Source organism: Callionymus lyra, chromosome 2 (genome assembly GCF_982586985.1).
Source record: "Callionymus lyra chromosome 2, fCalLyr1.hap1.1, whole genome shotgun sequence".
In the NCBI taxonomy this organism is placed as follows: domain Eukaryota; kingdom Metazoa; phylum Chordata; class Actinopteri; order Syngnathiformes; family Callionymidae; genus Callionymus; species Callionymus lyra.
The window spans coordinates 19,088,767-19,115,155 of record NC_141819.1 but is presented as its reverse complement, the minus strand read 5'-3'; the positions used below and the strand labels follow the sequence as shown (position 1 = coordinate 19,115,155).

At 40.8% G+C, this 26,389-nt stretch overlaps 1 protein-coding gene across 2 annotated transcripts in view; it reads left to right on the top strand.

The window, feature by feature from the left end:
- Positions 1 to 26,389, top strand: part of nlgn1 (neuroligin 1) — a 227,782-nt gene that overhangs the window by 189,527 nt on the left and 11,866 nt on the right. The window lies entirely within an intron of this gene.

Sequence of the window (26,389 nt, the reverse complement as noted above, 5' to 3'; positions counted from 1 at the left end):
ACAAGATGTTAAACAATCACTGCAACGATTACTGGCTCATATTTGATTTGCTCTTACCTTGTTTGTTTTGGAAAACAATTTAATTTTTTTCTGGTGTTTTATTGGTTGAGGATCCTGGTCATTAACTGTTCTTCACCCTCTCAACTTCCCAGACCAATATTTTATTTTATTGTGAGATAGTTGTTTTTTTAACATACATCTCACATGTTTAATAGGCCCCTGTTTGGTCTTAACAGCTATTTAAATGAATATACTTAAGTACGGGTTCTGTAAAACAAACACAAACAATACAAAAAAGAATACCTTTTGAAACTATTCCAAACTAGTTATTGATAAAACATCCTTGTACATAAGGATAATCATGCTTTCCATCAATATCTCTAACCATTGGATTGGACATTTTAACCAGAGCAAATTCAGCTCAGCGCAGCAAAAGCTTGGAGCATGGTACAGCACAGTATTAGAAAAAAAAGTTATCTGGAAAAATACAGCATAAAACATCATATATAAATGATCATCATTTATTAATTTGTTGATCAACATTTTACTCCTCTAATTTCAACTGTCCAGTTATTTCAAATAACTTTATTAATTATATGCAAAATAACATGTTAAGGGCATGTATGACATACATAAGTAATTACTGTTTAACAGAGGACAAAACAGTGTATTCCAATTATAATCATCAGTATCTTATCTTATCTTGATGAGAAACAAGAAATAAACTCATTTAGCAACAACAACAAAATGAAAAAATTAAATTTAATAAATATTGTCTAGCTATTACAATTACATTTTATTTGGAATAATATTTTCAACATCAAATAAATCAGTTCAGAGAAAATCATTGTAAAAATAATTGAACGACTGATATTTTTCTAAAAGAATTAAGATGGTGCTGTGGCGGGCACTAGGACCTGCGCGGTTTCATCTCACCCATCAGGGTGTTGTGTCTGGGCAAGACACCTGCAGTTGGTTTTGCTGAGTGAAGAATAAAGTTGTGTTCGACTCCTTCTCTGCTTCTTCACTCTTACCACATTGGTGACCCCGTTTTTGAGCATGTTTGGTGACGAAGACCACGGAGTTTCCTCCTCCGACGTGTCTCGCTCACCTGTGCAGCCTGCCCCCGCCTCCGCTGTTAAACTCCCGGACTTCTGGCAAAGTGATCCCGCGTCCTGGTTCCAGCATGTCGAGGCGCTGTTTCACCTTCGCGGAGTTACCGACGATGACTCCAAGTATTACCTGGTCGTGTCTGCACTCGATCAACAGACGACTCGTCGCTCCATGGCGCTGCTTAGAGATCCGCCACAACGTCACAAGTATGTCGCGCTCAAAGATCTTCTGCTCCGGAGATTTTCTCTCTCGGCGGCCGAGAGGGCAGAACGACTGCTGTCCTTGTCGGGTCTGAGCGACGGGTCGGCGGTGGATTTGATGGACAGAATGCTTTCTCTACTGGGACCAGATGAAGGTGGATTTCTTTTTCTTCATTTGTTCCTGCGTCAACTTCCTCCTCCTGTGCGCGCTGCACTGGCAAACTCTGCGTGCTTGACCGCGGGAGACTGTCGTGGTCTGGCCGAAGAAGCGGATCGTGTCCTGCTGGCGACAACACAGTTCCACGTGCAGAGTGTCTCCACTGTTCCGGAGGTCGGCGACGCTGGAGTGGTGGCGGGAGTGAGAAAGAGGCGCGAGAGCAGCTGGTGTCATTTCCATCAGCGTTTTGGCCGCAGAGCACGACGATGTGTTCCACCTTGCTCTTTTGAGGCTTCGGGAAACGCCAGCGCCAGCACCCAGTAGCAGCTGTGGGTTCTGGTGACCATGAAGAGCTGCTGTTCATCAAAGATTCAGTCTCCGGGACTCGTTTTTTGGTGGACTCGGGTTCTCAGAAAAGTTTGCTCCCTGCGACCCACCGGGACTTGAAGACTCAGGGATGTGGGTTGCAGTTGAGCGCAGCAAATGGATCTAGCATCTCAACTTTTGGATCGAGGTTCGTGACTGTGAATTTTCAGGGACACACATTCAAGTGGGACTTTGTAGTAGCTTCAATTACTGTTCCTATTATTGGCGCAGACTTCCTGTGTGCAAATGGGTTACTTGTAGATGTTGCTAACAGGCGTTTGATTCATTCTGTGTCTTTCACCACTTTTCCATGTGTTACTGGGGGATCTGTGCATGTACCACACGCTAACTTTTTAGCTGCGGGCGATGTTTATCAACGGTTACTTGCTGAGTTTCCATCGCTTACTAAACCTGCTTTTTCGGCTGCAGTGGCCCGCCATGGTGTGGAACATTATATTCCAACAGTTGGTCCTCCAGTGTTTGCACGTGCACGTCGTCTTGATTCCATGAAAATGTCCATCGCCAAAGAAGAGTTTGCCACCATGGAACGTTTAGGCATAGTCAGGCGTTCTGACAGCCCGTGGGCCTCGCCTCTTCACATGGTACCTAAGGCTGATGGCTCGTGGCGACCGTGTGGTGACTTTCGGCGTCTAAATAACATCACTTCGCACGACCGTTATCCTGTTCCACACATTCAGGACTTTTCTGTACACCTAGCCGGTGCTAGTGTGTTTTCAAAAGTGGACCTGGTGCGCGGTTATCACCAAGTTCCGGTGCATGCAGACGATGTAGCAAAGACCGCAGTAATAACCCCGTTTGGGTTATTTGAGTTCCTCCGCATGCCTTTTGGTCTTAAAGGCGCAGCGCAGACATTTCAGAGATTGATGGACTCTGTTTTGCGGGACCTCGCTTTTGTGTTTGTCTATCTTGACGACATATTGGTGGCTAGCGCGTCGGCTGAAGAGCACATAGACCACCTGAAGCAGGTTTTTCAGCGGCTCGAGCAACATGGCTTGATTATCAATAATACCAAGTGTCAATTTGGTCTGCACGTTATTGATTTTTTAGGCCACCGCGTTTCGGCAGAAGGTGCGGTTCCCTTGCCATTAAAAGTTCAGGCCGTCGCGGAATTTCCCTTGCCCAGCACGACTAAAGGCCTTCAGGAGTTTCTGGGCATGGTCAATTTTTACAATCGTTTTCTTCCCCATGCCGCCCACATCCTGAAGCCCCTGTACGACGCTTTGCGCAAGCGGGCAGCTAAGGATCCTGTCGACTGGACCCCGGAACGGATCCAGGCCTTCGAGTCGGCCAAATCGGCCTTGGCTCGAGCAACCCTCCTAGCACACCCTAAACCGGCTGCGTGTTTATCGTTGTCAACAGACGCTTCGGACATAGCTGTGGGAGCTGTGGTTGAGCAGCATGTTGGAGGTGTGTGGCAGCCTCTAGCGTTTTTTAGCCGCAAGCTTCGAGACAGTGAATGCAGGTACAGTGTTTTTGACCGAGAGTTACTGGCACTGTACCTGGCTACACGCCATTTTCGGTTCTTGCTCGAAGGTCGGCCTTTCACCGCGTACGTGGATCATAAACCTTTGATGTTTGCTATGTCGAAGGTCTCTGAGCCCTGGTCAGCCCGTCAACAGCGCCATCTTGCCGCCGTTTCAGAATTCACGACCGATATTCGACATGTAGCTGGGAAGTCTAACCACGTGGCGGATTGTTTGTCACGTGCGCTGGTGTGCCCTGTTCAGCTGGGGTTTGATGTCTCAGCCATGGCTGCTGACCAAGCCACCGACCCAGATATTGTTTCTCTCCGATCGGGAGATACAAGCCTTAAGCTGGAGGAAGCTGTGGTTCAAGAAGGTGGTCCCGTGCTCCTCTGCGACGTTTCTACCGGTCGCCCACGGCCCCTTGTTCCGATAGTTTGGCGTCGTCGTGTTTACAATTCGGTACACTCCCTCTCACATCCCGGGGTTAAGGCATCAGTCAAGATGGTCAGTGCTAGATTTGTCTGGCCAGGGCTACGCAGGGATGTTAAGGAGTGGGCAGCCGCTTGTGTTGCGTGTCAGCGGGCGAAAGTCCACACACACACGAAGGCCCCGCTTGAGCCTTTTCCTATTCCTGCCAGGAGGTTTGATCATGTGCATGTGGACTTGGTTGGTCCATTGCCGCCATCGCAAGGTTTCACTCACCTGTTCACCATGGTGGATAGAACAACTCGGTGGCCTGAAGTTGTCCCTCTTTCCTCCACGACCTCTGCAGACGTTGCGCGAGCGTTCCTCTCAACCTGGGTTGCTCGTTTTGGGGTGCCCTCTGATATAACATCCGACAGGGGCCCCCAGTTCGTTTCAGAGTTGTGGTCGACACTAGCGAGATCCTTAGGCGTGCGGACACACCGCACTACAGCGTACCACCCGCAGTCGAACGGCATGTGCGAAAGGTTCCACCGGTCGTTAAAAGCAGCCTTACGCGCTACGCTTACGGATTCGAACTGGGTGGATCGATTACCCTGGGTTTTGCTTGGGTTACGTTCCGCTCCGAAAGAGGATCTTGAGGCATCCGCCGCGGAGTTGGTCATTGGACAGCCCCTGCGCATCCCTGGGGAATTTTTGCCTGTTAACTCTGCTCCACAGTTCCGTGTGACCGATAGTTCGGACGGAGCTAGGGTCCCGGGACCTGTTCATCACTGTTTCCCTAAAATATTTGTGCCTGTTCAGCTACAGAATGCTCTTTTTGTTTTTGTGCGTCATGATGCGCACCGCACACCACTTCAACCGCCATACGATGGACCTTTTAGGGTTCTTGAGCCAGGCCCAAAGTATTTTGTGTTGGACATGGGGGGCCGAAGAGAGCATGTGACTGTTGACCGGCTCAAGCCTGCTCACATGGTGGCTGATGAGATTTTGTCCCCGGCACAGGTTCCCCGTCGGGGCCGACCGCCTTCCAAGAGAGTGACTGAAGCTGCTCAGAGTGTGGACACTGGTGCTGAAGCTCACTCTTCAGCAGACGGACGACGCAGCCGTTTTGGGAGGCTTATAAAGGCACCATATAGACCCTGAGTTTTCCCTTCTGGGTGTTCTGGGGGGGGTGGTGTGGCGGGCACTAGGACCTGCGCGGTTTCATCTCACCCATCAGGGTGTTGTGTCTGGGCAAGACACCTGCAGTTGGTTTTGCTGAGTGAAGAATAAAGTTGTGTTCGACTCCTTCTCTGCTTCTTCACTCTTACCACAGTGCCACAAATTGATAATAAAATGTAGCTAAAAAATTGCTCTCCCTGTCGTGCCCAACAACAAATATGTCCTTTCAAGCCATCACAGCTATTTGTAAAAAAGATTATAATAAAGGCGAGGGTCAATCACACAACAATGAACCTCCCAAGATAATTCAGATACGTATAATGTATAATAAATAAATAATAATTCTCCCCAGAATTTAGGTTTTCAGTCTATGTTTGTTAACTGTCCACATACCACAAGTTCTGCACAAAATTGACAACTTCCCATGTGAAAATAGTGCATTAATGAGTGTGTAATTTAATCCTACATTTAAAAATAAATTGTTTTTTAAATGAACCGAACCCTCAAGGGAACACACAACATACAATTTTGCTCAGATTCAGAATTGGAGTCTTAAGCGTTTCAGGGAGACCTTGGTGGTCACTCCACTCAAAACTGTTGCGAGTGTGTGTGTGTGTGTGTGTGTGTGTGTGTGTGTGTGTGCAGAGCTACAGGAAGAGGAGCAGGTGCTCTAATGGGCTGCCAGCTGTTGGGGTGAGCAGGGACACAGTCGGGAGAAATCACACACACACACATGCATATGCAAATGTGCGGCCCTCGTTTTACTTGGTGTTCTCGTGGTCGCCTGGTGTTGCCGTGGAACAGGTTAGCAGCCAGCAATGATTAAGCTTCAGTCTCATCACTCGCCTCCAGAAATGTATTACAAACTGCATTAACTACACACACACACACACACACACACACACACACACACACACACACACACACACACACACACACACACACACACACACACACACACACACACACACACACACACACACACACACACACACACACACAGTGAGACATGTGTGCCGGGTGCAAACACTAAAGGCATCCAGGGACTCGTCTAATTGCACTTTTCCAGCAGATCATTAAGTGAAGATTGCATTCTGCCATCTGAGATTCACAGAAAGAAAGAAATTAAAGACGGCTAAAGTTGAGAGAGCATCGTCTACCGCTGATGTCTGAGGCTGGTAATTGTTCTAATCGTGGAGCCCTTTCAAAAATTCCCTCTTTCAAAAAGACATTTCTCTTGTCTGAATCCTTCACTAAGTTCTTATGGCATGACCCAGCATCTGATGAAGCTGACGAGTCCCATCTTTAGATTTCATTAAATCTCTTTCAAACTGTGATCAGTAAATCTATGTAGAAAACAAAGCAGAAATATATAAAACAATACTTCAATCCTGGTTCACTTGTTTACTCCAATATTCTCCTGGTATTTGTTGGTGTGCGCTTTTTCGAATACCACTATATTGAAAGGTTCAAATCCTCAACCTCACTGACCTCTGGAGGTTTTTATTGGAAAATACAGTCGGACGAGGAGACGTGATGCATTTAAACGTCGGCTCAGTGAGAGAGAAAACCGGCGAGTGAAGCAGACTTTTAAGACAGGAGTGGATTATGTGTCTGCTCATCACATGTCGGGTCCGGCAGATGGCTCGCCTGCAGCCACAGGACTCACTGACGGTGCAGTCAAGAACACAACCAGTTACATACCAGTTACAGCACACGACAAGATGTCCGGGTGTCAAATGACTGTCAGTGGTGGACAGATGAAGGAAAAAAAAAGTCATCGTCATCGAGAGGTTTTTAAAAGCCACATATTTGCAGGTCTGATGGTTTGTGTGTGTGTGTGTGTGTGTGTGTGTGTTGTTTGTGAGTGCACCAAAGTACAGATCATTGTATCTTTTGGATCTATGGCCGAGGCCTTGGTCTATATATCAAGCTGCCCAACCCTTCATAGCCAACCCTGGGGCCATATATTTCCTGTGAGTGTGTGTGTGTGTGTGTGTGTGTGTGTGTACCCCGGTGTTCACTAGCAGTGTCGAGCCGCTGAGAGTCTTATGGCAACATCAGCAGCAATAACACACAGGCCGGCGAACTACACAAATACAAACACACCCACTTGCACCGGCTCCATTAGATGGGCGGAAGAGCCCCCCGTGCCTTCTTGTGGGAAAATGGGTTATTGAAGCCATGTTTTTATGATGTTTTCAGCTTCGCCAATGACCAAACACATAAACACACACAGATTAGTGACCATCAATGACCAGTAAAAGGTACGCGGTGTGGGCGGCTGTTCTGATGACTCTGCTGCTGAACCGTTAAAGCGTTTGGCACGTCACGCTCGTCATTAACGAGAAAAACTCTTTTTGCATAACGACATTTCCTTTGGTGCTTTAATGAGGTGAGATACGATATTCCTACATTGTGTTGATATAGGTTTTCACGGCATCTCACAAACGAAGCGAGTATTAACCAAAAAACATAAGTCAGGCATGCAGTACACATTTTAAATAGTAACAAAAATACTTTATTACAACATAATACATTGAAAAAACAGTAATGAATAAAGTAATGATGATTAAATTAACAACATTAAATGACTAGTAAACATACAGAGAGTGACATGAGGGAGTCAGAACACTTATTCAAAACATGATATTGTTTTATTAATCCTTTATCTTGGGGTGAAGGTGACCCAGAGGCTAAAAGAACAAATACGTTTGTGGTATCCCTTGTGTTGTCTCTAGGTCAAGGTGAACGACCTCCATCACTGCATAAGTACTTTTGGACACAGTTTCGAGCCACTGGGTCACCTTGACCCTGAGACAACACAAGGGTTAAATGAATAAAATAGAATGAATATTCGAACATTTAGTAACACAAAGCTCGACCTTCGTGATAACACTAGACAAGTTCCTTTTTTTTACCGACAAATAATTACATTTTCTTTTTTAAATTGACCATAATACTACCATTACTCATTTGTCATTTTGTAGAAAGCACGATTTTAAAATCTCGCATTGACAAACTGAGATCTGAGATGGATGAAAAGCATGTGGAAAGAACCGGCGATGTCATCGGATGAAGCGGATTTATGCAGCGTGGGAAAGAAGTGACGGGGCCGGATTAAGCGGGAATTCCCATCAGAAGATCCCATTTTAATCATGTTTCATTTGAGTGTGTCGGCTCATTTCATCAAATCTGATTGAACGTGCAATGTGAAGAAGAAGGGAAAAAAAAGCCTTTTTTTTGTCTTTGACCTCATCATTCGGTTCAAAGGTCTGTGTCCTTAACTATGAAAGAGCATGTTTTCTCTCGCTCACATAGTAGGTCATATAGAATCATCCAGGTTTTAAATAGAGTTGAACTCTGGGTAGGAAGGGATTATAGTTTGTGGCTCCTCACAGGTACGAGGACCCAATTATTCTCACTTTAACCTCAGAATTATCATTGATTTTTACTCTGGTTTTAATGGTTTTTGCATGGTTAATGAAACTTATAGCTCAGATGGTAGAGAGGTTGGCTCGTGGTCTGAGAAGTTGCGGGTTCAAACACTATTCCAGATTTGTGGGGTCTTGTCCCTGAGCAAGACACTTTACCCTAATCGCTCCTTATGGTTGAGCAGCTAACTCCCATCAGTGTGTGATTGTGTGTGTGAACGGGTGAAGGCGTAACTTAGTGTAAAGAGCTTTGGGTGCTGAATAAACATAGAGAAGCACTTTGTTAGTAAGAGCCATTTACCATTTTTTAATTAAGTATTTGGGCGCAATTTCTACCGCACATGAAGGGATCTATCTAAACTAGAAAAGTAAAATAAACCCTTTATTTTAACATGCAGTTATTAAAACAAGATACACTCTATGTACTGTATATATTTATAACATTTAAAGATGCATTTTCAAATAACCTGCATATCGTATATTTTACAATGTCATAGACAGATTTAAACACTTTCAACCATCAGTATTTTTCTTTTATTCATTCCGTATGTCTTTTGGCATTAAAGCCCCTGATTTCAACCACGGTTATTAACATCATCAGCCGAAGTTGCTCATTGTTTTTTAAAGTAATATGATTTTAGAATTATTTTGTCGATCCTCCCTTTATCATTTTGTAAAAAGGGTCCAGGTGTTATGAAATATTTTAGATATAAATTATATTTTTGGATCCATTAAGAGTGGATTCCATACCGTGCTTTCTATTGAAATGAATGATCTGAAGTGTTGTGTTGTGAAGTGTCTGTATGTTTTTGCACGTTATCTTGAATTGAGAGGTGAGAAAAGAGTTCAATTGTCTGAGTAAAGCTTTAATTTAATCTGATACTATTTAATTTATAAACTGGACATTGCAGATGTTAGCATCAGTTAGCAGAGAAGCTATCTCAGTTGTAGTTTCGAAAAGTGATATACAGTAATTATATCAGAATGCAATCATGGAACTAACAGGTTTAAATGTGTGACAACACATGGTAATCGTTTCTCATACCAAAAACAATCCAAGCAGAAGTTCTCTCCAGTTCTCACCACATTCATCAAGGTATCATCACTGGGCATTTCTAGAGCCAAACATGAAAAAAAACACCCACGTTTGTGTCTCCAATAAACTTAAGGTGCACCGAGAGGACGTCTGCGGCGAGATAAACTCTCAGCCGTGTCTGTTTGTGCGCCGAGTTTTGTTGTGCACATCTGTTTGCAGACATATGACAGATGAATAAAAGATGCGTGCGTTGACGGGCGACGATGAGACGGGTCATGCTTAATTAACATGTGAATATGGCGCTCTGTCCTTCAGAAGTGGCGGATGAAGTGTTAGATGTCTGATGAGCTCATCAACAATTGAGAAAAGGAAGCTTTTGTCTCCCATTTTCAAAGTGGGATAAAAAGTTAAGTGCAACCGAGATTTCCGCGGCTGTCAGAGAGCCGCATGATTAATTCAGATCTAAATGTGACGCCCAGAGACATTCTTGACGTTATACAAAATACAGTAGCGCCTGGACTCGGGGATAATCCACAATATTTAGCAATTCACATTATGATACCAGGCTGACAAGCAAGCGTCCTCCTCAGGGTAGATTCAGTTCTTTAAAATTTACATGGGCCTCCAGCTGATCCGCCATAATGCTCTGAAGGCGCTTCGTCTTGTTATTGTGTTTCATTAGATCTCGTGTTTCCACGTTTGATGCATTTCATGGATTTAAGATTTCAACGGAAACAAGCAGATTAAGCCTACAATGGCTGAGTTAAGCTTAAAATACGGTCTTAGAAGTTTTTCGGATTTAACTTGCATATTCATTAACTCATCGTCCTTGAAGCACGATATGATTTTTAAAATGGTTGTCCATAGAAAATCTTAGTAATTATTGTTGATAAGGACATTTCCTGTCGCTGAAGATGAGACCCTGCACTGTCATGTCTGATTTGTTATGGGTCGGATTTGTATGACCTTTGAGGTCAATAGTTACTGTGTTGACATCATACATGTAACTGTTCTAAAATTAAAATTACAAATCCTCCTCTCTCTTTCTCCAGTTGATCCAGAACAATTTGTTTTGTGTTTAGATGTATTTCCTTTAAATTAATAAATGTCGAGAGTGCTGACACTATTTCCTCGGTAGATAAGTGTGTGCTTTGGTTGTTGTTCAAAGATTGTTGTTGTTGATGTACCTCGGGTTCCATCTGACTCCCAATATCAATAACATTAGTATCATGTATTCATTATGTCGTTATCTTCTTCAAATGTATTATATTTATGTACCGAAAGATATTACCTAGCACTTAGTTGTCCCTTCTTAAAGCAACAATATGTAACAGTTTGAAATGATTGTTTTAATTTGGAAGAAAAAGAACCAATGCAAGCTGTAAGTCTTTTAACAGTGAAAAAAAATGAGAAACCACATCAAGAGCCTTTACATCGCATCTACAATAGTTCTGACAATAGGGGGAGCCAGAAACACAATATTAAAGACAATGGACTGGGCCTTTTTATTCATACCAACTGTAAATATCGGGTTGATCAGTGGAGGGTTCTCACATGAGCTTGGATGCAATCCATATTTAAACATAGCTGCTTCACCTTTAGTCACTGTACAAGCATTATTCCTGTAATGGAAATGTTCCCCTATGCTCAGACTGACACTAGAAAACTGATTATAAAAAGGTATTTCTGATAGCTTCATGCCTAATATCATCTATTTGAGCAGCCTTTCAGTTTTTTGCTGTTTACATTTTATACTTAGTTACTACGTTAATACATATAACGTTATGTTATACATTCTATAACACACAAAAATACTCCATGTCCAGATTACGAATATATATATAGATTATGAATATATATATATATATACAGGTATATATATATATATATATATATATATATATACATATTGTTATTCAGGGAGAAAAAATGTTTTGAATCCGATCATCAATATACTCAAAACAATCCACATAACAATAGGTAACAGTACTATATTATACACGTTTCTACACTTTGTACCAAATCTACTCTCATGCAGTCTTGATGGGGGCGAAAATAGCCTTTTTTAGAGTTATCTTGGTTAATGGCACACTCTTCCTGGATTGCTTTCAGACATTTTATGTGCTCCAGGAAGGCAGAAGGCATAAAAGCTTTTTTGTTTTGACTTTTTGTAGAATCTGAGTTGGTTACGTTGGAAACCAACTACCCATTCAGACAGAGCAATACGAGACCCTGAGCAGGAAACCAGCACACATTTTCTTTTTTAAAGGGATCGTTCAAAATTCAAATGTCACTCATTTTCTACTTACACTCATATCCACTAAGGGTTGGGATTATTCTCAGAGCAAGTAACGGAGCTAATTTTCTTTTAATCGTCCACAAAGACTTAAAAATATCCAAATTCCTCAGTGGTGCTTGTCTGTAAAGTCCCTCTAGTATTGAAGCCTGACATGAGGAAGTGTCGCTTAAAAAAATAAATGCCTATATTGTAAGTTTGTTTGTAGCGGACGCTAAAAGGCTAACATGCTTGAGGAAACCCTCAAAGCTCCCGGTTTGGACAGTAGACATTGTGTAACATGTTCGCCTTTTAGAAGTTAAAGGTCCGATGAAGCTTCATGTAGCAGTGTCATGTTGTTCAGAGGTCAGTAGGTGGCGCCATTAGTTTAAAAATGATGTGATGTTTCATTAGAACAGTTTGTGATAGCAAAGGGAAAATAGTGCAGACACCGCCATCTAGTGGACTTTAAAAATAATGACACTGCTTCAGGAAGGTTCATCAGACCATCACTACCTTTTAGCTTCCACTACAAACAAACAATTTAGACTTTTTTCATTTTTTGGGGGAAAAATTCCTCATGAGTACGATGGAGGTTTTTAGATGTTTTTAAGGGTGACTTTTTAGTCAAAAAAAATGTAGCTTTGTCTGTGACGGTAATATTGACGTACATTTCTGTCTTTAAATCCAAAAAGAAAAATAATCCCAACCGACATGAGGGTGAGTACATAACTGGGCAAAATTTAAATCTTTAGTGAACTATTACTTTAAAATAACAGGGGCAATGTGACATCTCTGATGATATTATTTCCTTTTCCTTTTCGTAACTGCAGACTCGACATTGTTGTTTGTTTTGTCAAGTTCATGTGTTTATACGATCGTGCATTTTAATCATTTTCTAATGAATATTAAATTGTCAGGGTTCGTGCAGTTTTCCATATTTACGAAAACAAACTTTGATAAATGATCTTGATGTCAAAGCTGCAATGAAGGCTTGGTAATCACGTTAAGTCAAAGGAAATTGAGGCAATGTCAAATTAATACAAGCTCTGTGTTGAACCGTGTGTGTACGCTGGTGTTGTGCGTGTTAGAATGCAGGTGTGTACCTGTGTTTATTTACACACTTTATTGTGTATAGAAGCAATCTGTGTGCTGTTGTCCTCTCTAAGATTGTGTCCGTCCTTGCATGTAGAGGTTCATGTGTGTGTGTGTGTGTGTGTGCGAGTGTGTGTGTGAGGGAGTGCAGAGGGTGCAATAATGAAGTGGATTATGAGCAGCTTGTGGTGTGATGAGCAGAAACAGATCGATAAGTAGATTTATCTCCCGGCATCAGAATGCAGCAGCGAGAAGAGAGAGGTCGGACCATGAAATGACATTTTGATTGTGGAGAATTGAAGGTTGTGGTTGACCTAAGAGGAGAAAAGGCAAAGTATTGATTGCGTAGCATGTTTAAGGATTCAACATAGCAAACGGATATAAAAAGAAAGTTAGCCAGAAACAAAGTGAAACAGAAGTGATTGTACACAGACATCAAATCCACTGTTTCAAGGCCAGACAAATGGTTTTAATCAGGAGAATTCCTACAGCGTGGGGTTCTCAGAAAAAAAAAGAAAAAAAAAAGCCTCCACAAATCAAACCTTCTGCTCTCTTGCTCCCGGATTCATTCGTCAACAGGCATTTCTGGATTTTTTTCTACTTTGGGTTCCATGTTGTAGTGGAGAATTGATCAAGCAGTGGAGGATTTCCTGTCCTGGTTTTTTTTTCTTCAAATTATCTTAAATACCAACCTCCTACACAAGTTTGAATAATAGAAAAGTCGAGTCCACATTGTGTGTGACCTTCATTGACCTTTACTTCATTGATTAGACTGAGAAGAGCTGTGTGTTAATTCGCAATAGTTTGTCTATATTTATTTCAGTTATTACATCGGTTATTTAAGTGGAATTGTCTCTGAGATGGTCTGGCAATCCCACCGAGTGATTTGATTCCTGTTATTAGTCAGTAGTGTGTGATTGAATGTGTGTCCGTGTCGACCCCCACTAGCGGATACGATACCTCTCAAAACTCAAGTCCCAGAGAACCACAACGCTAATGATACCGACAAATGTTGGTACAACTAATCGGGAGATCAACGGATAGCACGGATTGTTGTCAGAATGTTCTTCCCCTTGAGTTGCTGTGTATAACGTGTGTGAACTGGAGTGATTTATGAAATATAAACCTGACCAAATCTCTCTTTAATTCAATTTTATTTCAATTTTTTTTATTATTCTTGATTAAAAAAACGAGGATTAACTTTCACTTCGTTGCATATCACTGTCGAGCGTGGCTTGATTTTCAAGGGTTGACTCTGTCCTTGTTGTATTCAAGTAAAATGAAAAAAAAAAGAAAAAAATATTCACCTTCTCTGGCTTGTATTTACAAACGTGCCAAATGAAGCTTTCAACTTGAAATTCATCTCCAGCATGACTCACAGACAGATTATCCTCTCCTAGCCAGGCTTTTTTTTCTTGCTTCTTGTACTCCCCTGTAATCCCAGATGTACGCCGAGGAGGATTTCGAAACAGACGGAGGTAACAATACAAGTGGCAAGAATTAAGACTAAACTTTATGATGAAAGCGACGAAGAAAACTGTAATCATTTTGTCGTTATTTTTCCCTTGAAGATTGAGGAGTTCTTATCAGGACGTGAAATAATGGCGATTTAAATTTCCTGCTGAAAGCCAAATATCCTGCAGCAATGTTGGAGACGTGTCTGGTCCAAATGAAAGTTATAATCTACACGTTTGTGCTCGATAGCGATGAGATTCGTCGTTTCCCTTTCGCCGACGGGCGTCTCTGAGGCGTCTAAATGCTGTAACAAGAGTTGACCAGAACTATGGTTGTCTTGACTCCACGACAAATGGTGTCAGAAGTGGAGTGTGAAGTGTAAAGGTTTTCTTTGCCAACAGAACCAATAGATCGTTTCTTTCTGTTGATTTTTCCATACATATTTGTGATACCCTTCTTGTTCTACCATCAAAAAACTCCTTCTCTTCACGAATCAAATAAATAGTTTCGTGAGGTTTGCCCTGGTATCATGAAAGATCAAACCTCTGACTTGGTTTTCGCAGCTGAAATAAGATTTGCTGCCAAGTCCCAAGTTGTAAAGGTCAAACAATAAAAAACAATCACAATAAAACAATGTTTATATCAGGCGCAACAATGATAACCTTTTTCTGAGACTCAAATAAATACCCAAACACGAGTGAGAAACAGAGGACCAAGTAACCTTTCTGTCCCCACGGCGTCCGTATATTTGTGTGCATGCATGTGTGCGAGCGTATTACGTGGGTTCATATATTTCTGCAAGTGTGGTGTTCCTGCCTTGCGATCGCAGCCGAACATTTGAACGTAATAAGCAGAGGTAGGAACCGGGAGATAGAGTGTGCGCCTGGATGTCAGGAGCTGTCGGCGAGCTGACACGGGGGCGTACTTCAAGCGCACACACACACATTCGGGCATTGTGTGCGTCTGCAGAGACCAGATAGTGTAACCTGTTTGTGACTGCACACACAAAGATGGCCTGACTAGCGACATCGCTTCGCGTCTCATCATTAGCCGGAGAAAGCCCGACAGACGAACGAGGAGAATCACGGGAGGAAAGGAAATTATACGCTTACGACCTTTTTCACCTCCGTCTGAAGGGCCGTGTTGATCCCGGACCAGAGAGAGGGACCCACGACTGATGTCGGACCCACCCCTGGAGGATTTCATTATGCAGGGCTGAACCATCATTGTTTCTATTTGAATATCGACTGTGCTCGAGGTCTCTCTGTGCGGAGTGTGTGTGTTTTTCCCACGACCACGTCGGTGTGTGTGTGACTGGTTGTCAGTCGACGAGCTTTCGCCCATCCACAGTCAAATGTCTCCCCTGCTGGAGCCGGAGCTGACACCAGTGGTTTCCCATGAATAAATAAAATATACAAACGATAGCAACACATTGTTACTGTCACTCTATTTACACCTCAAAACTTATTGATCCTGTCGTTGATGTTATTTTATGCTCATGCGTTTTTTTTTGTTAACTTGATAGTTTGCTTTTATGATGCTCATTGAGATTTTATTACCGACTCCAGATGTGTCCCTTGTTTAGGTTTTTGCTCTTTTTACTCCCCCTTTGTTATCAGTTATCAATGGAAATTAGAGAGATCATCTGTAGATAGTTTTGACTTCATGATCCTTAAATCTACTAACATGGATGTCTTTTTTTATTTCTTGAACAGTGGTGTTTTCTACTATTCAACCCCCGGACTCTTATGTTTGTTATAAAGGCAGTAAGCGGCTTATGCTCCTCTTGAAAACGGTCTGAAAAAGGATCCAGATTTAATCCCTTACAGTGAGGGTCAGACATGATATTGCTGCACACATGTACAAAATATATATATATTTTAAGAGTAAAAGTGCTGTGACATGTACTCATCTGATAAGAAGAGGAAAGTGGCAAAAGCTTCTTCTAATCATTTGTCTCCAAAATAACCGCCATTCAGTGTGGATGATATTTTGAATTTTAAACCGTTCCTTCCTGAAGATTAGATTACAAAACTGTGTTTTGTTCAAAAATGTTTTAACCCTTATGTTATCTCTGGGTCAAGGTGACCCAAATGCCCATAAACAAATTTGTTTGTAGTATCCCTTGTGTTGTCTTTGGGTCAAGATGAAGAAACATCCACCAGTGCATATGTATTTCTGGAAGCCAGCGAGGTTGACCCAGAGACACCACAAAGGATACCTAAAACACTTTTTTTTTTTCGGGCCTGCGAGTCACCTTGACCAAGTGATAACACAAGCGTTAAAAGTCTACACAAAAAGAGTCACACCAAACAAAAATGTGACTTGGTGACACTGGGCAAATAAAGTCTAAAAAAGAATAAAAGGAAGTGACCAATCCAAGGTAAAATACAAATATCTGACAAAAATTGTCGTGAAAATGCTATATATTCATCAGATTAACAAAAATACCAGTTGAGATGAGATACCCAAGATTATGAATAAAAAAATGATCAAGCCTCACCCCCAAAGTAAAAGCGAGTGATAATAAAACAGTAAGAGCAAGTAAATAAATGTTCATTGATTCATTCATTTTCTATCGCTCAATGGAGCCTATCCTAGTTTCATTGGGCGAGAAGTGAGGGACACCCTGGACAGAACGCCATTCTGTCGACAGACAGACGACCATTCACTCACACACTCATACCTACGGACAATTTCCACAAGTTCCAAACCAACCTCTGTATGTTTTTGGACCGTGGGAGGAAACCGGAGTAAACCCACGTAATAACATGAAAACTCCACACATCTCCACCGTGCGCCCGTAAATAAATTGTATTTTTCCAAGTTAGCAGTGTCAACAATAATTGGTTGATAAACGCCTTTGCAGTGAACATTCTTCGTAAGGTCTTTGTCAAAATATAATAATCAAAATAAATGTTCTATTGTAGACATTGAATTATATTCAAACATTTTAATGGAAGCATGTCCCTGTGCATTTAAGGTTCTGGTAAACATTACACTCAGAACCGGTGGAATGCGTGAAGAAATGAGCCTCAGAAACCTTATTTTCATGAACAAGCGTGTCAGAACAGAACGCCCGCTCCAGGTTGAAGGTCATCTATTTAAACTGGTGGAAATTATTAAGCAGCAGAAGAGTGACCCTGAAAAGGAGTTGAATATTTTAAAGGTTACGGAGGTAATATACAATTCACATCACATCTGAAAGTGACGGGGACAGTGAGAGTGCTGGATGTGAACCCCGGAGCCATGAAACGCCACATCTCAGCTCCACCATCGGCTTTCTTCCCGAGCTGGAGCGTTTGATACCAAAGTGTTGCATTATTATTTCATCGGCTCTGCCTGTATCCATATTCCTGCCTCCATCTTTACTTATTAACGGCAGCAACCATTTTACTCCGGAAGCAGCTCAGCGTTTTCTCTCAAATTCACTTTCTGTGTCCTTCTCTCTCAGCACCTCCCACTCACCTTTTCTCACATTGTCACAAAGCTCGCACATTTAGAGTGTAATGAAACATGCACACACACACATACACACTCGTTTCAAACCCATCATATTCCGACTTCTGAGACGAGTTTTTTAAAAGCCCCTTGAGCCTCCTTTAACTTTACCTTACGCAAGCTCCCACTTGTCAATAACTTTAGCAGAAATTCATTTAAGCAGGTAATTTGAAAATTCATGTAAGTACTCAGCAGACAATCTTGTTGCAAGTGAGTTTTTTCTAGAATCCTATTTTTCCATTTCTCTTTTGCCAGTGTTATGATGGTCACAATATGAATGAAAGCCACATGTTGGTTCATGTCGACCATCTGGAACTTTCTGTTTTGCCCAAACATCAAGGCCGTCTATTGGAATAACGTTTTCCAACCTTCTTAAGATGAGAAAAGAGGGTCGTCTGGTTTTAAAAGAGACCTTTGACCAAAAGTAAATGTGTTCAAATGATTAAAAAAACAAAAAACGGCAGAGGCCTAGCAAGAACCAGGTCAATGGTACGCAATCAATACCAGAATAGAACCAAGGCAAAACAGAAGAGATATTCTAGCACTGGAGCAACAGACAGATGGAATTTTTGACATAGTTGATGTAGTTTTAGCTCTACATTGATGGACTGACAGACGGATGGACAGACTGACATACAGACATACAGATAGACAGACAGACAGATAAATAGATAGATAATTGATTTATGTCTGTAGAGAAATTCACAAATTCAATTCTTGCATCTGTCATATAGATCAGTGGTCCCCAACCTCTAGTCCAGGGACCGGTACTGGTCCATTTTTACCGGTCACAGAAAGAAAAAATAATTTATATAATATCTGCTCGATTGAATACTACTTTCTTAAATGTTTTTTGTTATGAAAAAAGATGGTATTTTGTTTGAATTAACAACAGTTGACACATCAAGACGCACGTTTAAAAAGAAATAAACCTGTAAACTAGTGGAAAATATGTTTATATGAAAGTCGATTCGTGAATATTAGGTTAGGTTAGGTAGAACTTTATTAATCCCTCAGGTGGTCTCTTTCGGGAAATTGTTTTTTATATAGATTATTATTATTCTATATTATAGATATATAATGCCCATATTAAACCGGGCTGTGGTGCATAAAAGGTTGGGGACCCCTGAAGTCATGTTCTCATACAATCCATATGGATGTAACTTGAAACATTAAAGACCCTATACGTTGTTTTGAAAAACTTATTTCTGGCTCCCCCTAGTTGCAAGTGAGAGAGTAATGAAATTAATAGTTTATGGTTTTATCTTCCTGGTAACTTCAAAAGTGTCTCAGTACTTCATACGAAACACTCTCTGATCCTGACTTGTGTTTTTCTTCTTTAAATTTTTTTTTTAACTTATTTTGCTGGCGGAAGATTAATTAGGCTGAAACAATCTGAACCCCTTGTTGTCAGCACTCGTAGTTCTTGCCGAGTCAGCACCCGGGTCTCGCGGACTAAAAACAGCCGACGTGAGAGACGTGAGGTTCTCTATGGCGTCCAGGAATCATCGAGGGCTGTAATCTTTATGGATATCTCCAGCCATCCTCTGTTTATTTCACCTCTTTCCCCTCCTGCGTTCATTTGTTTATCTGTCATCAAGTAATTATCTCCCGTCTCCACATCTAACCTCCTTTTCTGATTAAGACAACCAGCTAGGCCTTTTTTACAATTTTCCAATTAGCGCCTTATTAAGCATAAACATGTCAAAGAAGAGCTCCAATAACAGTTTAATCACCTCCTCCTTCCGTCTCCTCGGCGGCGAGGCGGGGGTGATCTATTTCAGCGTGTCCTGCAGGCAGATCTGTTCGGGCAGCCAAACAAATTAACACGTGTTTGTGTTTGTGCGCAACAAGAAATATGAACGGCAGCTCATTTCATTCTCAGAGTTGATGGCGTAATTTGATTTAGCAGGGGATGGGCGGAGGGACGGGGGGGGGGGTGGGCTTGATGGAGGACGGACGGAAGGGAAGGGGAGGAAGTGGAGAAGGTGGATAACGCAAACTGAGAGTGATGGATGAATGAAAACATGGAGGAAGAGATTGAGGAAGAGATAACCGTGTTCTGATGAAAATAGTGGTTGGAATATTTATCAGTTTCTGAGTGTGTGTGTGTGTGTGTCTTGTTTGTATGCAGCAGCCTGCCACTTGTTGTTTACTTCTCCAGACAATTACATGGCGGTCATGAACTTTCCATTGATAGTTTGGAGATTAAAAAATATCCTTCATAAAACCCCACAGTTGAGACGCGACAGGGAAATTAATTTCACAGGCGTCAGGGCGATATTGGGCGACACATAAGAGTGAAAAATCCTTATAAAGCCAACCCGGCACCTTTCTGTATGTGGCTTTTATGTCCTCCCTGTGCTTGCGTGGGTTTTCCTCCAGGCACTCCGGTTTCCTCCTATAGTGCAAAAACAAACTTTATATAAGAGATTCTCTGAGAGATTTTCAGTCGGTCGTGAGCCTCGAAAGAAAAACGATTCGGTTTTTACCTACAGAGTTCAAATGATACATACTATTAGAAAAGTAAAATAATAAGAATATATATTATTATCACTTAATTAGAGGTGGGTTTTCAGTTTATTAAATATCACACGATGATGAAGTTATTGGGCGTGACTTGTGACTCACACAGAAAACCGATGAGGTGTGTTGATACGATTCTCTTCTACAGGTTCAGTGCACCTGGCCGTCGTAATGTATATGTTTCAATTCCACGTCTGCTAATTGTTTTTTATGATTATTTTTCATAACAAACAGTATACAATGAAAGCACTAGAAATGGTAATATGCTTGAATCTATTAGTTTTTTTTAAATTATTTTTATTTCAATTTATATAATTTATTATAATTTTTTCAGTTGAATTTTAAAATAAATATGTGTTACAGACAAAAAAGTTATTTTTATTTGTGTATTTTATATATAATATTTGAGTTCACATGGCAAAAGCAAATTGTAATAAAAGGGAACTTTAAATTACTGTTAAATTCATTATTGTATTTTAAGACTACAATGCGATTAATTGCCGTAATTCAAGTATATCATGCAATTAATCTTGTTTAATCGGGGATATCATGTGATTAATCGTGATTATTTGTACATTTGATACACGATTTATATTTTTCCGAAAAATTAATTATTTTCAGAAAATGGTAAGGTTTTGCATTTGAAGTGTTTGATAATGTCTCCGCCTCTAATTCCTGGCATCAGGAGTCACAGTGAGAACAGAGAGAGGATTAAGATGTTCAGACCAAGACTCTCAGACTGTATGTACAAACATGTTGTCCTCCAGCTATCTCGGTTCTGCTCGGAGGAAGATAGCAGGAATATCGTTTCAGACTCCGCTTCTAAGGGACTTATCGTTGTCAGAGGAAGAAGAGCGACTGCGATACACTTGCTGTGATCATGGGCATTTGAGACGTGCAGGAGAGAAGATCTAGAAGTGCACCTTCTATTTATCAGTGTCAAATCTATTGATTTTAATATACCTGTGTTGGAATCATCCTTTCATCCTGAATGAACGCTTCAGCTATTTAAGGTTGTTTAAGATGAATGCAAACACTTCAAAAGCAGGTCTTTGTCAAATCATTGGTTTAAACTCAGGTGTCATAATTTAGTTGTGATCAGTACGAAGATGAAGGGAGCTTGTTTGATGGGTCATCTTAAGTCCTCAACCTGAAGACAAGATGAGACAGCAGGCGGTAAAAAGAGATCCTTTTTTTAATCAGCTTTTCATCCTGGAATTGACGTGTGAAGAGACAGTTAAAATAAATGTAGATTATCAGAAGCTAAAGTAAAAAAACAGCAGACAGAGAGTTTATATAATTCCACAAGATGATCTAAAGACAAAAAAAACATAATGCAAGAAGTCCAGACACTACTTTCTTCTGCTTAATCGAAGCTTAAATGAAGCAGAAAGCACTTTTTGTGTTACATCAAGAAAAGTAAAACGTTTTGAAAAAATCCCGGAATATTCCTCACATCTCCGAAGCTTGAAGTCTTCAATTGTTATGGACAGTATTTGTTTAACTTTTTCTCATTCCAATTCCAGAGGTAAAAGTGAGTTAGCCCTGGTCCACATCATTTATTTCCTCTAATAACGTTGGTAAAAAAATGAGTTTTTCTTCCATAGCTGCATAATTAGCTTCCTGTGGTCACATAATTGCCTGCAGTTTTGAAACATTTTACCTACTTTTGTCCTGAATAAAACTGAATTTGTTATGAATTCAATAGCTTCCCTTTCGTAATACGTTTTGGTTGACTGCAAAATCCCACTCCATTGATTGGCTTAAACATTTTCAAGAGACAATTCGAAGCCATAAGGATATTTTTCCGCCCCTTTATAAGCATAGAGTACAACTTACTGGTAATGAACTTTTAGAAGTTTTGTAGTTGTATCAGTAGGGCATCAAAGTCCACTAGTCCTCTTGACCTTTTAAGTATATATTTTATAGAGTATTGTTTTGATTGTTTAAGCGCTTTGTGACCCTGGTCTTACTTAGTAGAACTAGCAGTTTACTGATACTACAAGGAAAATAAAATTCCCATTTCTACTCACACTCGTGTCATCCAAGAGTTGGGATTATTATCAGAGTAATCCATCCTTTTTTAGAGAGAGAAAAGTCAATGATAATCCAGTGCCTGGAGCTCTTCATCTTTGTCCAAAAGGACACTTTGAAACACCTCAACACTGCCTGTCTGGAACAACCCTCTTGCATTGAAGCATCGACGTGAAGAATTGTCACGAAAAAAAAAAGTGAAACAAGTGTATATTTTAAAGTTTGTGTTTAGCAGAAGCTACTAGACCAACAGTGTAAACCCTGACTCCGTTTCAATCAGGAAAAGACTTCCAGCAGGAGCTGGATTTGATCCGCCAACTTGATGCTCATGGGCCGGCATGTATCGTTGTGTGTGTGTGTGTGTGTGTGTGTGTGTGTGTGTGGTGTGTGCTTGAGTTAATGTGTGTGAGTGATGCTCTGCCCTGTTGCCCCACCACTGCTGGCACAATAATTACTCTTCCTGCCTCTCTTTGTGATTGCCAGCCCGTCCCTGCACTGCAGCTAAATTGAATCAATTAAAATCTTTCTTGGAGAAGGCTGCTGCTGCTTCCACATGATTAGTCTTTGATCAAAAACACACAAATAAATAAAGAAGCCAGTGGGAAGGGAATAGAAAAGAAATGAAGTCAATTAAACAGCCAGGCAGCAGAATGGGATTGTCTTTGTGTGCGTGCACGAACCCACGTGCATGTGTGTGTGTGTGTGTGTGTGTGTGTGTGTGTGTGTGTGTGTGTGTGTGTGTGAACACATTAAACAGCTGCAATAGTTAAGCACCCTTCAGCGAGCTGTATTATACATACATTATGATTGTGATAGTGGCACAATCAAATGCGAGTCACATTCATTCATGTGTGATGTGCAATAAAAATGCATATGCTTTTCTAACGCAGTTATTGCAGTGAAACTGCCCTGATAATAACTCTTCATCTGCATTCTCCAGGGATGAGGGTTGTGAAGTACCACGGAGAGCGCTTGTGACAAACCGAGATGTTTTGAGCTTGTGTCACGGAGATAGAGGCGAGGTCAATGGTGTTGTTTTTTTTAAATAGACGCATTACCAGCGAGTCTTTTTTTTTTTTCACTCTGATAGTTTTTATCAGACTAAAGCACTTAGAAGCACAAAGAAGGAGCAAGAAGTCTTTAAAGACTCAACAAAATGACTCTGAGGACAAAATCTCGATAGGGAATCGGACCAACAACACCATAGCGAACACAACGAGAGCTAACATTTAAGCAAAAGGCAATGCTAGCTCTATAGTGTTCCCACAAAGATTTTTTTCAGTTAATAATATCAAAACATTTAAGACACTACACATGGAAGCTGATACACTTTAGAATCAAAATCAGAAAATGTTATTGCCAGTTTTGTAGACACAGCATAGATGTATTTTTGGCGGCAATACAGAATCAAATAATGAATTTGACATTTGAGTTGTCACACCAGTTTACTACAAAATGATGGAACATACATTTACGTCATTTTAAGACATGTAGTACACAAAATAATAAGAATAATACATAGAAAATAAAAATAATATAGGAACGCTAATTGAGAAATGATACATTGATTATTATAAAATAAAACAAACATGACGATTAATATATCAAATTTAAAAAAACATGTGGGGGGAGGGAGTTTTGAGCTTTTTTAAAATGATTTATTTTCATTTAAAACATATGTTTGATTGTATTAAGTGGTTTTTTTTTTCCAGCAGCGGCAAAAACATCTTAAATTCAGCTTTAACATGTCTTGTCCGATTATCATCACTTCCTAATAAATGAATTTAAAAAGAATAAGGTTTTCTAATGATTGTGCAAAGAGACTTAAACCGACAAATTAATGCAACACTAGAAGTGATGTTCTGATGAAGCTTCATGACGCACCGTTCCCTTTATAGATCCCAGCAGGTGGCGCCCTCAGTTGACAATTGATGTGACATTAGAAAAGGTGTTCAAATGAAGATGTTAGCAGGCTCTAAAGTTAAAGTTTCATGGAAATACTTAAACTATACTAGAAAAATAAAGAAAGATTTGCGTTTGAACATTAACCTCAGCCTGCATTAAACCGTTGTTCGCCCAGCATACCAGGTCAGAATCATAGCATCATCGAGGTGAATCTAAGGTGCTACCAGTAAACATGGAATGATCTAAATAAGAAAAACCTCTCAGACCAGCTCGACCTGAAGCAATTGAGTCATTTATGCTGGCAGATTGTCTCATTTCCTGGAAGAGGCACAAACTCAAAAGTAATTGCGTCTGTATGGAGCCAGACTGTGACATGGCTTCTTATTTCTTATTTACCCCAATAAAGCCGGACCTGTGTAGGTGTTCGACACATTTGGCACACAAAAACGTACACATGCACACACCCACACAGTGCCACCAGGTCGCTATCGTTACTGTTCTTGTAGAAGGCAAGAATGGTATTCACAATATATATATATATATATATATATATATATTTATTTATATATGTTTTTCATCTCGAGGTTAGCAGTGAGGATAGTGGCGATACCGTGGTGGGGGTTACAGGTGAGGGGTGGTGGACATGAAATTGCTCTAAAAGAAAGGACATTGAAATGAATACATCAGGGGCTTTCATTCCTCACTTCCATTGGGTATTCACACAGCGACATAGAGGTTCCATGAGTGGCTCTTAGGTACGAGAGAATAAGAGTGAAGATTTGTGGTAAAAAAGAAAAGAGATGAAGGATGGATGGAGGCGATGATGATGTCACTTTAAAGGGATTACCTGCGTACTGTGATAAAAGACTGCAGCTTTCCATTTCTTTGTTGTGGTATTGACTGCATATAAAGACGGATGGATGTATTTGCAAAGGGACGTGTGTTCATATTGATTTCTGTTTGTTGTGGAGACAAGAATGTTGTAATACTCATGTTTCTTCTTCTATAAAACATCAAAGGATGGAATGAAACATTGCCAAAGCGTAGTATTTTAGTCAGAGCTATCTGATAGATCATTTGTTTGATTCTTTTTTTTAACTCACCTTGACCCAGAGGCCAAAAAAAACCACATGTGTTTGTTGTATCCCTTGGTGTTATCTCTACCACTCCATGTATTTATTAAAGCCAGGGAGGTTGTTCACCTTGATCCAGAGACAACACAATGGATACCACAAACACATTTGTTTAAGGGCGCCATAGGTCACCTAAACCTAAATCCCTTATCAATTGTATAAATGTTTGCTTTAGAAAATGAATTAAAATGGTTAAAAGCGAAAGGATTATAGCGCAGAGAGTGACATCTAGTGGACTCTAAAAGTACTCAGCACGCTTCCTGAAGCTTCATCATCCAATCACTATTTAATCTCTTTTTATTTTAGCACAATTTCTTGCCCAGAATAAAAGCTGTATGGGAGCATTTACGCAAAGGGAGTTTTTTTTTTTCCCATTAGATGAGAAATGAGACTTCCTACACCTTCGGGGTGGCCACCGTCTGTAACCATACTCACAAGTTGATGAATCTATGATAGAAGACAAGGAATTTATGTGGCCTTGGATTTCTTACAAACTAAAAAAAATCAGTTAGCAAGGAAAAAAGTGAAAGTATAGTCGAAAGGCCCTCTTTCATGTGGAATCTATTCTCCCCCAGAAAGTGGTGTTGGCCAACGTTCTGTCTGTGTTCTATTTAGCACAAGTACATTTTAAGAGGCTCTTCGGGGGTAATAGGATTTGTTAGTGCAGCACATTTTGAACAGCCCGACGTGTTGGTTTTGCTCCTGCAATGACAAATTGGCTCATTATCTCACGACAGGTATTTTTTTTAATTAAAAAGACAGCAAGAAAATACATGAAAAATGAAAGTGGCGTCCCTGCGATCTGGACTTTTCAGACGGCGAAACAAAATGAGGCGCAAAGCTTTATAAGTGCTTTTAAATTCATGAGGAAGGAAATGTATTCGAAAACCATTTTAGTATCAAAGGTAAATTGGATTTGAGGGAGGCAGTGGACCTAAGATGGCCCCAGGCATTCTCATGTGGAGGCTTTGACCCAAATATCGCTGCAGGGGGCTGCTATGAATTCTGGATAAATTATAGATGCATGTCAAAAATGAAAGAAAACGATTTTTAAGCAGACACTTATTTTGTGGGTGGATCTCTAC